General features: G+C 41.7%; 1 protein-coding gene across 3 annotated transcripts in view; it reads left to right on the top strand.

Moving 5' to 3' along the window:
• Nucleotides 1-18,212, top strand: part of SIDT1 (SID1 transmembrane family member 1) — a 169,070-nt gene that overhangs the window by 22,302 nt on the left and 128,556 nt on the right. For 2 of the 3 annotated variants that reach the window (XM_056559953.1, XM_056559951.1), the window contains exon 1: nt 8,142-8,253. The exons of the other annotated variant lie outside the window; for it this stretch is intronic. The gene's annotated coding sequence lies outside the window, so the exon portion shown is untranslated. Of the gene's footprint in view, nt 1-8,141; nt 8,254-18,212 lie in introns of those variants that run through there. 3 annotated transcript variants of the gene reach the window in all.

Here is an 18,212-nt window from a genome sequence, read left to right as displayed (position 1 = left end):
ATCTCACAGCTGACAATGTATATCAGAGCTAACACCAAGCCATGAGAGGGAAAGAACTTCCTGTAGAGCTCAGACACAGCCCTGTCTATATAAGGTCTCACAGCTGACAATGTATATCAGAGAAAACACCAAGACATGAGGGGAAAGAACTGCCTGTAGAGCTCAGACACAGCCCTGTCTATATAAGGTCTCACAGCTGACAATGTATATCAGAGAAAACACCAAGACATGAGGGGAAAGAACTGCCTGTAGAGATCAGACACAGCCCTGTCTATATAAGATCTCACAGCTGACAATGTATATCAGAGCAAACATTAAGCCATGAGTAGTGTTGAGCGGCATAGGCCATATTCGAATTCGCGAATATTCGCGAATATATGGACGAATATTCGTCATATATTCGCGAATATTCGCATATTCGTTATATTCTCGTTTTATTTTCGCATATGCGAATGTTTGCGTATGCGAAAATTAACATATGTGAATATTAGTGTATACAAAATTAGCATATGCAAAAATTCGCATATGCGGAAATTAACATAGGCTAATTTTCGCATATGCGAATTTTCGCACGCCAGTCTCACACAGTAGTATTAGAGCCTTCTTTACACCACACAAGCTGGAAGCAGAGAGGGGTGATCACTGTGATGTGTACTGTGAAGAAAAAAATACAAATAAAAACGAATATTCGCGAGCAACACTAGCCATGAGGTGGAAATAACTGCCTATAGAGCTCAGATACAGCCCAGTCTGTATAAGGTCTCACAGCTAACAATGTATATGTTACGCCGAGCGCTCCGGGTCCCTGCTCCTCCCCGGAGCGCTCGCGGCGTTCTCCTCTCTGCAGTGCCCCGGTCAGACCAGCTGACTGGGAGCGCTGCACTGACACTGCCGGCGGGGATGCGATTCGCATAGCGGGACGCTCCCGCTCGCGAATCGCATCCCAAGCTACTTACCTGTCCCGGTCCCCGGCTGTCACGTCCTGGCACGCGCTGCTCCGCTCTCTAGGGCGCGTGTGCACCAGCTCTCTAAGATTTAAAGGGCCAGTGCACCACTGATTGGTGCCTGGCCCAATCACTGTAATTAACTCCCACCTGCTCCACGCCTATAATACCTCCCTTCCCCTTCCCTGCATTGCCGGATCTTGTTGCATTGTGCCAGTGAAAGCGGTTTGTGTATATCCCAAGCCTGTGTTCCAGACCTTCTGCTGTTGCCCCCGACTACGACCCTTGCTGCCTGCCCTGACCTTCTGCTACGTCCGACCTTGCTCTTGCCTAGTCCTTCTGTCCCACGCCTTCTCAGCAGTCAGAGAGGTTGAGCCATTACCGGTGGATATGACCTGGTTGCTACCGCCGCATCAAGACCATCTCGCTTTGCGCCGGGCTCTGGTGAATACCAGTAGCAACTTAGAACCGGTCCACCGACACGGTCCACGCCAATCCCTCTCTGACACAGAGGATCCACCTCCAGCCTGCCGAATACTGACAGTAGATCCGGCCATGGATCCCGCTGAGGTGCCACTGCCAAGTCTCGCAGACCTATCCACGGTGGTCGCCCAGCAATCCCAACAAATCGCCTAACTAGGACAATAGCTGTTGCAGTTGACCGCCATGCTACAGCAACTTCTGCCACAGCTACAGCAGCAACCATCTCCTCCGCCAGCTCCTGCACCTCCTCCGCAGCGAGTTGCCGCTCCTAGCCTCCGCTTGTCTCTGCCGGACAAATTTGATGGGGACTCTAAACTCTGCCGTGGTTTCCTGTCTCAATATTCCCTACATTTGGAGATGATGTCGGACCAATTTCCCACAGAACGGTCTAAGGTGGCTTTCGTAGTTAGTCTTCTGTCTGGAAAGGCCTTGTCATGGGCCACACCGCTCTGGGACCGCAATAATCCTGCCACAGCCACTGTCCAGTCCTTCTTCGCTGAAGTCCGTAGTGTCTTCGAGGAGCCAGCCCGGGCCTCCTCTGCCGAGACTGCCTTTCTGAACCTGGTCCAAGGAACTTCTTCCGTAGGCGAATACGCCATCCAGTTTCGTACCCTCGGCTCTGAGCTAGCCTGGAACAACGAGGCCCTCTGCGCGACCTCCAAGAAAGGCTTATCCAGCAACATCAAAGATGTGCTGGCCGCACGAGAAATTCCAGCTAACCTGTCAGAACTTATCCATTTGGCCACCCGCATCGACATGTGTTTTTCTGAAAGACACCAGGAGCTCCGCCAGGAAAAGGACCTTGATCTCTGGGCACCTCTCTCCTGGAATCCTTTGCAATCTACCCCTGCGCCTCCCGCTGAGGAGGCTATGCAAGTGGATCGGTCTCGCCTGACCCATGAAGAGAGGACTCGCCGCAGAGATAAAATTTTTTGTCTGTACTGCGCTAGTACCGAACATTTCCTAGTGGATTGCCCTATTCGTCCTCCGCGAATGGGAAACGCACGCACGCACCCAGCTCACGTGGGAGTGGCGTCTCTTGGTGTGAAGTCTGCTTCTCCACGTCTCACTGTGCCCGTGCGGATTTCTCCTTCTGCCAACTCCTCCTTCTCAGCTGTGGCCTTCTTGGACTCTGGTTCTGCAGGAAATTTTATTTTGGCCTCTTTTGTTAATAGGTTCAGCATCCCAGTGACCCGTCTCGTCAAGCCGCTCTACATTTCTTCTGTCAACGGAGTAAAATTGGACTGCACTGTACGTTACCGCACAGAACCCCTGCTTATGAGCATTGGACTGCATCACGAAAAAATTGAATTTTTTGTTCTGCCCAACTGCACCTCTGAAGTCCTCCTCGGTCTGCCATGGCTCCAACGTCATTCTCCCACCCTTGACTGGACCACCGGGGAGATCAAAAATTGGGGTCCTGCTTGTCACAAATGATGCCTCACATCTGCTCCCACTTGTCTAACTCCTGAGGTTCCACCCATACCGTCCCCTCCCAAGGCTTGCCAGGATATTTTCGGCAAAAAGCAAGTTGAGATTTTGCCTCCTCATAGCCCCCTTCCTGGTAACACTCTGCCCCGTGGCAAGCTTCACCCTCTGCCCCCCCTCCCCATTCCCACTTCTTCTGGAGTTCCTGCAGCTGATGAAGCTACCCAGGACTTCTCTGTCATCCGGAAGGAGACTCAAGAGTCGCTCCCAATGGCCTTGTCTCGTTTGAAGGGACAAGCAGACAAAAAGAGGGGGAGACCTAAGGGGGGGGGGGGTACTGTTACGCTTGCGGCGTTCTCCTCTCTGCAGCGCCCCGGTCAGACCCGCTGACCGGGAGCGCTGCACTGACACTGCCGGCGGGGATGCGATTCACATAGCGGGACGCGCCCGCTCGCGAATCGCATCCCAAGCTACTTACCTGTCCCGGTCCCCGGCTGTCACGTCTCTAGGGCGCGCGCGCGCCAGCTCTCTAAGATTTAAAGGGCCAGTGCACCACTGATTGGTGCCTGGCCCAATCACTGTAATTAACTCCCACCTGCTCCACGCCTATAATACCTCCCTTCCCCTTCCCTGCATTGCCGGATCTTGTTGCCATTGTGCCAGTGAAAGCGTTTCCTTGTGTGTTCCTAGCCTGTGTTCCAGACCTTCTGCTGGTGCCCCTGACTACGACCCTTGCTGCCTGCCCTGACCTTCTGCTACGTCCGACCTTGCTCTTGCCTTGTCCTTCTGTACCGCGCCCGTCTCAGCAGTCAGAGAGGTTGAGCCGTTGCCGGTGGATACGACCTGGTTGCTACCGCCGCAGCAAGACCATCTCGCTTTGCGGCGGGCTCTGGTGAAAAACAGTAGCAACTTAGAACCGGTCCACTAGCACGGTCCACGCCAATCCCTCTTTGACACAGAGGATCCACCTCCAGCCAACCGAATTGTGACAGTAGATCAGAGCAAACACCAAGCCATGAGGTAGAAAGAACTGCCTGTAGAGCTCATACACAGTCCTGTCTATATAAGATCTCACAGCTGACAATGTATATCAGAGCAAACACCAAGACATGAGGGGGGGAAAGAACTGCCTGTAGAGCTCAGACACAGTCCTGTCTATATAAGATTTCACAGCTGACAATGTATACCAGAGCAAACACCAAGACATGGGGGGGGAGGGGGGAGAACTGCCTGTAGAGCTCAGACACAGCCCTGTCTATATAAGGTCTCACAGCTGACAATGTATATTAGAACAAACACCAAACCATGAGGAGGAAAGAACTGCCTGTAAAGCTAAGGGACAGGATTGTGAGGAGGCACAGATCTGGAGAAAGCATTTATGCTGCACTGAAAGTTCCCTAGTGCTCAGTGGTCTCCATAATTGTTATAAAGAAGAAGAAGCTTATATGGAGCTAGGCACTGCCCATTACCTGCCCCATACCATCTCTACAGTGATCATAGTGGGGGCAGCATCATGTCTGGGGGAAACCAGGCACTGCCCATCACCTGCCCAATACCATCCCTACAGTGATCATGGTGGGGGCAGCATCATGTCTGGGGGAAACCAGGCACTGCCCATCACCTGCCCAATACCATCCCTACAGTGATCATGGTGGGGGCAGCATCATGTATAGAGGAAACCAGGTACTGCCCATCACCTGCCCAATACCATCCCTACAGTGATCATGGTGGGGGCAGCATCATGTCTGGAGGAAACCAGGTACTGCCCATCACCTGCCCAATACCATCCCTACAGTGATCATGGTGGGGGCAGCATCATGTATAGAGGAAACCAGGTACTGCCCATCACCTACCCAATACCATCCCTACAGTGATCATGGTGGGGGCAGCATCATGTCTGGAGGAAACCAGGTACTGCCCATCACCTGCCCAATACCATCCCTACAGTGATCATGGTGGGGGCAGCATCATGTCTGGGGGAAACCAGTCACTGCCCATCACCTGCCCAATACCATCCCTACAGTGATCATGGTGGGGGCAGCATCATGTCAGGGGGAAACCAAGTACTGCCCATCACCTGCCCAATACCATCCCTACAGTGATCATGGTGGGGGCAGCATCATGTCTGGGGGAAACCAGGCACTGCCCATCACCTGCCCAATACCATCCCTACAGTGATCTTGGTTGGGGCAGCATCATGTCTGGAGGAAACCAGGTACAGCCCATCACCTGCCCAATACCATCCCTACAGTGATCATGGTGGGGGCAGCATCATGTCTGGGGGAAACAAGGCACTGCCCATCACCTGCCCAATACCATCCCTACAGTGATCATGGTGGGGGCAGCATCGTGTCTGGAGGAAACCAGGCACTGCCCATAGCCTGCCCAATACCATCCCTACAGTGATCATGGTGGGGGCAGCATCATGTCTGGAGGAAACCAGGCACTGCCCATCACCTGCCCAATACCATCCCTACAGTGATCATGGTGGGGGCAGCATCATGTCTGGGGGAAACCAGGCACTGCCCTTCACCTGCCCAATACCATCCCTACAGTGATCATGGTGGGGGCAGCATCATGTCTGGGGGAAACCAGGTACTGCCCATCACCTGCCCAATACCATCCCTACAGTGATCATGGTGGGGGCCGCATCATGTCTGGGGGAAACCAGGTACTGCCCATCACCTGCCCAATACCATCCCTACAGTGATCATGGTGGGGGCAGCATCATGTCTGGGGGATACCAGGTACTGCCCATCACCTGCCCAATACCATCCCTACAGTGATCATGGGGGGGGCAGCATCATGTCTGGAGGAAACCAGGTACTGCCCATCACCTGCCCAATACCATCCCTACAGTGATCATGGGGGGGGCAGCATCATGTCTGGAGGAAACCAGGCACTGCCCATCACCTGCCCAATACCATCCCCACAGTGATCATGGGGGGGGCAGCATCATGTCTGGAGGAAACCAGGTACTGCCCATCACCTGCCCAATACCATCCCTACAGTGATCATGGTGGGGGCAGCATCATGTATAGAGGAAACCAGGCACTGCCCTTCACCTGCCCAATACCATCTCTACAGTGATCATGGTGGGGGCAGCATCATGTCTGGGGGAAACCAGGCACTGCCCATCACCTTCCCAATACCATCCCTACAGTGATCATGGTGGGGGCAGCATCATGTCTGGGGGATACCAGGCACTGCCCATCACCTGCCCAATACCATCCCTACAGTGATCATGGTGGGGGCAGCATCATGTCTGGAGGAAACCAGGCACTGCCCATCACCTGCCCAATACCATCCCTACAGTGATCATGGTGGGAACAGCATAATGTCTGGAGGAAACCAAGCACTGCCCATCACCTGCCCAATACCATCCCTACAGTGATCATGGTGGGGGCAGCATCATGTCTGGAGGAAACCAGGCACTGCCCATCACCTGCCCAATACCATCCCTACAGTGATCATGGTGGGGGCAGCATCATGTATAGAGGAAACCAGGTACTGCCCATCACCTGCCCAATACCATCCCTACAGTGATCATGGTGGGGGCAGCATCATGTCTGGAGGAAACCAGGTACTGCCCATCACCTGCCCAATACCATCCCTACAGTGATCATGGTGGGGGCAGCATCATGTCTGGAGGAAACCAGGCACTGCCCATCACCTGCCCAATACCATCCCTACAGTGATCATGGTGGGGGCAGCATCATGTCTGGAGGAAACCAGGTACTGCCCATCACCTGCCCAATACCATCCCTACAGTGATCATGGTGGGGGCAGCATCATGTCTGGAGGAAACCAGGTACTGCCCATCACCTGCCCAATACCATCCCTACAGTGATCATGGTGGGGGCAGCATCATGTCTGGAGGAAACCAGGCACTGCCCATCAACTGCCCAATACCATCCCTACAGTGATCATGGTGGGGGCAGCATCATGTATAGAGGAAACTAGGCACTGCCCATCACCTGCCCAATACCATCCCTACAGTGATCATGGTGGGGGCAGCATCATGTATAGAGGAAACCAGGTACTGCCCATCACCTGTCCAGTACCATCCCTACAGTGATCATGGTGGGGGCAGTATCATGTCTGGAGGAAACCAGGCACTGCCCATCACCTGCCCAATACCATCCCTACAGTGATCATGGTGGGGGCAGCATCATGTCTGGAGGAAACCAAGCACTGCCCATCACCTGCCCAATACCATCCCTACAGTGATCATGGTGGGGGCAGCATCATGTCTGGAGGAAACCAGGCACTGCCCATCACCTGCCCAATACCATCCCTACAGTGATCATGGTGGGGGCAGCATCATGTCCGGAGGAAACCAGGTACTGCCCATCACCTACCCAATACCATCCCTACAGTGATCATGGTGGGGGCAGCATCATGTCTGGAGGAAACCAGGTACTGCCCATCACCTACCCAATACCATCCCTACAGTGATCATGGTGGGGGCAGCATCATGTCTGGAGGAAACCAGGTACTGCCCATCACCTACCCAATACCATCCCTACAGTGATCATGGTGGGGGCAGCATCATGTCTGGGGGAAACCAGGTACTGCCCATCACCTGCCCAATACCATCCCTACAGTGATCATGGGGGGGCAGCATCATGTCTGGGGGAAACCAGGTACTGCCCATCACCTACCCAATACCATCCCTACAGTGATCATGGTGGGGGGCAGCATCATGTCTGGAGGAAACCAGGCACTGCCCATCACCTGCCCAATACCATCCCTACAGTGATCATGGTGGGGGCAGCATCATGTCTGGGGGATTCAGGTGTGGCTTGTCCTCTCTATTTAGGATCTTCAAGCTCCATCCCCTTCCTTAATCCTCAATCCTTGTCAGGCGACTTCCCAATATGAGCAGAAATCATATTAAATATGCACATTTGTAGATCACTTTGGGGCAGGTGCTGTATGCAGTAGGTTAGCATTTTCCAACTAGAGTGCCTCCAGCTGTTGCAAAACTACAACTCCCAGCATGCCCGGACAGCCAACGGCTGTCCGGGCATACAGGGAGTTGTGGTTTTGCAACAGCTGGAGGCACCCTGGTTGGGACACACTGCAGTAGGTGATTGCTTCTGTATATAGCAGTATGTAGTAAGTAGTAATTCACCACTAGGTGGCGACAGAGTCAATGCAATGATTCCTCTGCACCATTAGAACCAAATTATGAGAACAATGTAGGAGCTGAGGCTGCAGTGATTGGTCAGCTGTCTCCTCTATGGGCATAGGCAGCCAATCAGAGGGCGGCAGGGGAGGGCTCCTGGCTGCACCCTGTGCCTGCTGCCTTGGTGGTGGCATCCTGGGCTCTGGGGATGGGTGGTTGGTTGTTCTCTGAGCAGCACAGTACAGGTGGGAGATCATACCCAGCCAGGTGAGTCAGTGTGAATACAGCCCTATATATATATATATATATACAAGGGATGATATGTGCTGTATATATATACCAGGGATGATATGTGCTGTATATATATAACAGGGATGATATGTGCTGTATATATGATACCAGGATGATATGTGCTGTATATATATATACCAGGATGATATGTGCTGTATATATATATACCAGGATGATATGTGCTGTATATATGATACCAGGATGATATGTGCTGTATATATATGATACCAGGATGATATGTGCTGTATATATATGATACCAGGATGATATGTGCTGTATATATATGATACCAGGATGATATGTGCTGTATATATAATACCATGATGATATGTGCTGTATATATATGATACCAGGATGATATGTGCTGTATATATATATACCAGGATGATATGTGCTGTATATATAATACCAGGATGATATGTGCTGTATACATATATACAAGGGATGATATGTGCTGTATATATAATACCAGGATGATATGTGCTGTATATATTATACCAGGATGATATGTGCTGTATATATAATACCAGGGTGATATGTGCTGTATATATAATACCAGGATGATATGTGCTGTATATATATGATACCAGGATGATATGTGCTGTATATATAATACCAGGATGATATGTGCTGTATATATAATACCAGGATGATATGTGCTGTATATATAATACCAGGATGATATGTGCTGTATATATAATACCAGGATGATATGTGCTGTATATATAATACCAGGATGATATGTGCTGTATATATAATACCAGGATGATATGTGCTGTATATATATGATACCAGGATGATATGTGCTGTATATATAATACCAGGATGATATGTGCTGTATATATGATACCAGGATGATATGTGCTGTATATATAATACCAGGATGATATGTGCTGTATATATATACCAGGATGATATGTGCTGTATATATATACCAGGATGATATGTGCTGTATATATATGATACCAGGATGATATGTGCTGTATATATATGATACCAGGATGATATGTGCTGTATATATGATACCAGGATGATATGTGCTGTATATATGATACCAGGATGATATGTGCTGTATATATGATACCAGGATGATATGTGCTGTATATATAATACCAGGATGATATGTGCTGTATATATAATACCAGGATGATATGTGCTGTATATATAATACCAGGATGATATGTGCTGTATATATAATACCAGGATGATATGTGCTGTATATATATGATGCCAGGATGATATGTGCTGTATATATAATACCAGGATGATATGTGCTGTATATATATGATACCAGGATGATATGTGCTGTATATATAATACCAGGGATGATATGTGCTGTATATATATACCAGGATGATATGTGCTGTATATATATACCAGGATGATATGTGCTGTATATATATACCAGGATGATATGTGCTGTATATATATATATATATATATACAAGGGATATGTGCTGTATATATATACCAGGATGATATGTGCTGTATATATATATACAAGGGATGATATGTGCTGTATATATATACCAGGATGATATGTGCTGTATATATATACCAGGATGATATGTGCTGTATATATCAGATGATATCTTATACCAGGATGATATGTGCTGTATATATATACCAGGATGATATGTGCTGTATATATATGATACCAGGATGATATGTGCTGTATATATATACCAGGATGATATGTGCTGTATATATATATACAAGGGATGATATGTGCTGTATATATATACCAGGATGATATGTGCTGTATATATATATACAAGGGATGATATGTGCTGTATATATATACCAGGATGATATGTGCTGTATATATATACCAGGATGATATGTGCTGTATATATATATACAAGGATGATATGTGCTGTATATATATACCAGGATGATATGTGCTGCATATATATACCAGGATGATATGTGCTGTATATATATACCAGGATGATATGTGCTGTATATATATATACAAGGGGTGATATGTGCTGTATATATATACCAGGATGATATGTGCTGCATATATAATACCAGGATGATATGTGCTGTATATATAATACCAGGATGATATGTGCTGTATATATGATACCAGGATGATATCTGCTGTATATATGATACCAGGATGATATGTGCTGTATATATAATACCAGGATGATATGTGCTGTATATATATACCAGGATGATATGTGCTGTATATATGATACCACGATGATATGTGCTGTATATATGATACCAGGATGATATGTGCTGTATATATATACCAGGATGATATGTGCTGTATATATAATATCAGGATGATATGTGCTGTATATATAATACCAGGATGATATGTGCTGTATATATATGATACCAGGATGATATGTGCTGTATATATATGATACCAGGATGATATGTGCTGTATATATATGATACCAGGATGATATGTGATGTATATATATACCAGGATGATATGTGCTGTATATATGATACCAGGATGATATGTGCTGTATATATACCAGGATGATATGTGCTGTATATATATGATACCAGGATGATATGTGCTGTATATATATAATACCAGGATGATATGTGCTGTATATATAATATCAGGATGATATGTGCTGTATATATAATACCAGGATGATATGTGCTGTATATATATAATACCAGGATGATATGTGCTGTATATATATGATACCAGGATGATATGTGCTGTATATATATGATACCAGGATGATATGTGCTGTATATATATAATACCAGGATGATATGTGCTGTATATATATGATACCAGGATGATATGTGCTGTATATATACCAGGATGATATGTGCTGTATATATATGATACCAGGATGATATGTGCTGTATATATAATACCAGGATGATATGTGCTGTATATATATGATACCAGGATGATATGTGCTGTATATATATACCAGGATGATATGTGCTGTATATATATATACAAGGGATGATATGTGCTGTATATATATACCAGGGATGATATGTGCTGTATATATATACCAGGATGATATGTGCTGTATATATATACCAGGGATGATATGTGCTGTATATATATATATACAAGGGATGATATGTGCTGTATATATATATACATATATATATATACAAGGGATGATATGTGCTGTATATATAATACCAGGATGATATGTGCTGTATATATATATATATATATACAAGGGATGATATGTGCTGTATATATATATACAAGGGATGATATGTGCTGTATATATATATATATATACAAGGGATGATATGTGCTGTATATATGATACCAGGATGATATGTGCTGTATATATAATACCAGGATGATGTGTGCTGTATATATAATACCAGGATGATATGTGATGTATATATGATACCAGGATGATATGTGCTGTATATATATGATACCAGGATGATATGTGCTGTATATATATGATACCAGGATGATATGTGCTGTATATATATACCAGGATGATATGTGCTGTATATATATATTATATATACAAGGGATATGTGCTGTATATATATACCAGGATGATATGTGCTGTATATATATGATACCAGGATGATATGTGCTGTATATATATGATACCAGGATGATATGTGCTGTATATATATACCAGGATGATATGTGCTGTATATATATATATATATATACAAGGGATATGTGCTGTATATATATACCAGGATGATATGTGCTGTATATATATATACAAGGGATGATATGTGCTGTATATATATACCAGGATGATATGTGCTGTATATATATGATACCAGGATGATATGTGCTGTATATATGATACCAGGATGATATGTGCTGTATATATGATACCAGGATGATATGTGCTGTATATATAATACCAGGATGATATGTGCTGTATATATATACCAGGATGATATGTGCTGTATATATATACCAGGATGATATGTGCTGTATATATGATACCAGGAGGATATGTGCTGTATATATAATACCAGGATGATATGTGCTGTATATATAATACCAGGATGATATGTGCTGTATATATATATACCAGGATGATATGTACTGTATATATATACCAGGATGATATGTGCTGTATATATATACCAGGATGATATGTGATGTATATATGATACCAGGATGATATGTGCTGTATATATATACCAGGATGATATGTGCTGTATATATGATACCAGGATGATATGTGCTGTATATATGATACCAGGATGATATGTGCTGTATATATATGATACCAGGATGATATGTGCTGTATATATGATACCAGGATGATATGTGCTGTATATATAATACCAGGATGATATGTGCTGTATATATATGATACCAGGATGATATGTGCTGTATATATGATACCAGGATGATATGTGCTGTATATATGATACCAGGATGATATGTGCTGTATATATATGATACCAGGATGATATGTGCTGTATATATAATACCAGGATGATATGTGCTGTATATATAATACCAGGATGATATGTGCTGTATATATATACCAGGATGATATGTGCTATATATATAATACCAGGATGATATGTGCTGTATATATAATACCAGGATGATATGTGCTGTATATATATGATACCAGGATGATATGTGCTGTATATATAATACCAGGATGATATGTGCTGTATATATAATACCAGGATGATATGTGATGTATATATATGATACCAGGATGATATGTGCTGTATATATATACAAGGGATGATATGTGCTGTATATATATACCAGGATGATATGTGCTGTATATATATACCAGGATGATATGTGCTGTATATATATACCAGGATGATATGTGCTGTATATATATACCAGGATGATATGTGCTGTATATATATACCAGGATGATATGTGCTGTATATATAATACCAGGATGATATGTGCTGTATATATGATACCAGGATGATATGTGCTGTATATATATGATACCAGGATGATATGTGCTGTATATATATACCAGGATGATATGTGCTGTATATATATACCAGGATGATATGTGCTGTATATATAATACCAGGATGATATGTGCTGTATATATGATACCAGGATGATATGTGCTGTATATATAATACCAGGATGATATGTGCTGTATATATGATACCAGGATGATATGTGCTGTATATATGATACCAGGATGATATGTGCTGTATATATGATACCAGGATGATATGTGCTGTATATATAATACCAGGATGATATGTGCTGTATATATAATACCAGGATGATATGTGCTGTATATATATAATACCAGGATGATATGTGCTGTATATATATATATATACCAGAATGATATGTGCTGTATATATAATACCAGGATGATATGTGCTGTATATATAATACCAGAATGATATGTGCTGTATATATGATACCAGGATGATATGTGCTGTATATATATACCAGGATGATATGTGCTGTATATATAATACCAGGATGATATGTGCTGTATATATAATACCAGGATGATATGTGCTGTATATATGATACCAGGATGATATGTGCTGTATATATATACAAGGGATGATATGTGCTGTATATATATACCAGGATGATATGTGCTGTATATATATACCAGGATGATATGTGCTGTATATATAATACCAGGATGATATGTGCTGTATATATATATATACCAGGATGATATGTGCTGTATATATAATACCAGGATGATATGTGCTGTATATATATACCAGGATGATATGTGCTGTATATATGATACCAGGATGATATGTGCTGTATATATGATACCAGGATGATATGTGCTGTATATATATGATACCAGGATGATATGTGCTGTATATATAATACCAGGATGATATGTGCTGTATATATATGATACCAGGATGATATGTGCTGTATATATATGATACCAGGATGATATGTGCTGTATATATAATACCAGGATGATATGTGATGTATATATGATACCAGGATGATATGTGCTGTATATATAATACCAGGATGATATGTGCTGTATATATAATACCAGGATGATATGTGCTGTATATATATAATACCAGGATGATATGTGCTGTATATATATGATACCAGGATGATATGTGCTGTATATATATGATACCAGGATGATATGTGCTGTATATATATAATACCAGGATGATATGTGCTGTATATATATACCAGGATGATATGTGCTGTATATATATGATACCAGGATGATATGTGCTGTATATATGATACCAGGAGGATATGTGCTGTATATATGATACCAGGATGATATGTGCTGTATATATATACCAGGATGATATGTGCTGTATATATAATACCAGGATGATATGTGCTGTATATATGATACCAGGATGATATGTGCTGTATATATAATACCAGGATGATATGTGCTGTATATATATGATACCAGGATGATATGTGCTGTATATATATGATACCAGGATGATATGTGCTGTATATATATAATACCAGGATGATATGTGCTGTATATATATACCAGGATGATATGTGCTGTATATATATGATACCAGGATGATATGTGCTGTATATATGATACCAGGAGGATATGTGCTGTATATATGATACCAGGATGATATGTGCTGTATATATATACCAGGAAGATGATATGTGCTGTATATATAATACCAGGATGATATGTGCTGTATATATGATACCAGGATGATATGTGCTGTATATATATACCAGGATGATATGTGCTGTATATATAATACCAGGATGATATGTGCTGTATATATATACCAGGATGATATGTGCTGTATATATAATACCAGGATGATATGTGCTGTATATATGATACCAGGATGATATGTGCTGTATATATATGATACCAGGATGATATGTGCTGTATATATAATACCAGGATGATATGTGCTGTATATATGATACCAGGATGATATGTGCTGTATATATAATACCAGGATGATATGTGCTGTATATATAATACCAGGATGATATGTGCTGCATATATATACCAGGATGATATGTGCTGTATATATAATACCAGGATGATATGTGCTGTATATATAATACCAGGATGATATGTGCTGTATATATAATACCAGGATGATATGTGCTGTATATATAATACCAGGATGATATGTGCTGCATATATATACCAGGATGATATGTGCTGTATATATAATACCAGGATGATATGTGCTGTATATATGATACCAGGATGATATGTGCTGTATATATAATACCAGGATGATATGTGCTGTATATATATGATACCAGGATGATATGTGCTGTATATATATACCAGGATGATATGTGCTGTATATATATGATATCAGGATGATATGTGCTGTATATATAATACCAGGATGATATGTGCTGTATATATGATACCAGGATGATATGTGCTGTATATATGATACCAGGATGATATGTGCTGTATGTATGATACCAGGATGATATGTGCTGTAATATATATACCAGGATGATATGTGCTGTATATATGATACCAGGATGATATGTGCTGTATATATGATACCAGGATGATATGTGCTGTGTATATATACCAGGATGATATGTGCTGTATATATATGATACCAGGATGATATGTGCTGTATATATATGATACCAGGATGATGTGTGCTGTATATATATATACCAGGATGATATGTACTGTATATATATGATACCAGGATGATATGTGCTATATATATGATACCAGGATGATATGTGCTGTATATATGATACCAGGATGATATGTGCTGTATATATATATACCAGGATGATATGTACTGTATATATATGATACCAGGATGATATGTGCTGTATATATGATACCAGGATGATATGTGCTGTATATATGATACCAGGATGATATGTACTGTATATATATAATACCAGGATGATATGTGCTGTATATATGATACCAGGATGATATGTGCTGTATATATATATACCAGGATGATATGTACTGTATATATATGATACCAGGATGATATGTGCTGTATATATGATACCAGGATGATATGTGCTGTATATATATGATACCAGGATGATATGTGCTGTATATATATACCAGGATGATATGTGCTGTATATATAATACCAGGATGATATGTGCTGTATATATGATACCAGGATGATATGTGCTGTATATATATAATACCAGGATGATATGTGCTGTATATATGATACCAGGATGATATGTGCTGTATATATATACCAGGATGATATGTGCTGTATATATGATACCAGGATGATATGTGCTGTATATATATAATACCAGGATGATATGTGCTGTATATATGATACCAGGATGATATGTGCTGTATATATATACCAGGATGATATGTGCTGTATATATGATACCAGGATGATATGTGCTGTATATATATGATACCAGGATGATATGTGCTGTATATATAATACCAGGATGATATGTGCTGTATATATAATACCAGGATGATATGTGCTGTATATATATACCAGGATGATATGTGCTGTATATATATACCAGGATGATATGTGCTGTATATATATATATATATACCAGGATGATATGTGCTGTATATATATACCAGGATGATATGTGCTGTATATATAATACCAGGATGATATGTGCTGTATATATGATACCAGGATGATATGTGCTGTATATATATGATACCAGGATGATATGTGCTGTATATATATACCAGGATGATATGTGCTGTATATATGATACCAGGATGATATGTGCTGTATATATATATACCAGGATGATATGTGCTGTATATATATACCAGGATGATATGTGCTGTATATATAATACCAGGATGATATGTGCTGTATATATGATACCAGGATGATATGTGCTGTATATATATGATACCAGGATGATATGTGCTGTATATATATATACCAGGATGATATGTGCTGTATATATATACCAGGATGATATGTGCTGTATATATATGATACCAGGATGATATGTGCTGTATATATATGATACCAGGATGATATGTGCTGTATATATAATACCAGGATGATATGTGCTGTATATATAATACCAGGATGATATGTGCTGTATATATATACCAGGATGATATGTGCTGTATATATATACCAGGATGATATGTGCTGTATATATACCAGGATGATATGTGCTGTATATATATACCAGGATGATATGTGCTGTATATATAATACCAGGATGATATGTGCTGTATATATATACCAGGATGATATGTGCTGTATATATGATACCAGGATGATATGTGCTGTATATATAATACCAGGATGATATGTGCTGTATATATATACCAGGATGATATGTGCTGTATATATATATACCAGGATGATATGTGCTGTATATATTATACCAGGATGATATATATATGATACCAGGATGATATGTGCTGTATATATGATACCAGGATGATATGTGCTGTATATATATACCAGGATGATATGTGCTGTATATATGATACCAGGATGATATGTGCTGTATATATATGATACCAGGATGATATGTGCTGTATATATATACCAGGATGATATGTGCTGTATATATGATACCAGGATGATATGTGCTGTATATATATGATACCAGGATGATATGTGCTGTATATATAATACCAGGATGATATGTGCTGTATATATATACCAGGATGATATGTGCTGTATATATAATACCAGGATGATATGTGATGTATATATGATACCAGGAATGATATGTGCTGTATATATATTACCAGGATGATATGTGCTGTATATATGATACCAGGATGATATGTGCTGTATATATATGATATCAGGATGATATGTGCTGTATATATAGGATACCAGGATGATATGTGCTGTATATATAATACCAGGATGATATGTGCTGTATATATAATACCAGGATGATATGTGCTGTATATATATATATATACCAGGATGATATGTGCTGTATATATAATACCAGGATGATATGTGCTGTATATATGATACCAGGATGATATGTGCTGTATATATGA

The sequence above is a fragment of the Hyla sarda genome, chromosome 2, assembly GCF_029499605.1.
Source record: "Hyla sarda isolate aHylSar1 chromosome 2, aHylSar1.hap1, whole genome shotgun sequence".
Classification (NCBI taxonomy): Eukaryota; Metazoa; Chordata; class Amphibia; order Anura; family Hylidae; genus Hyla; species Hyla sarda.
Note: the sequence above shows the minus strand (reverse complement) of the source record. Positions and strands in the feature narration are given on the sequence as shown.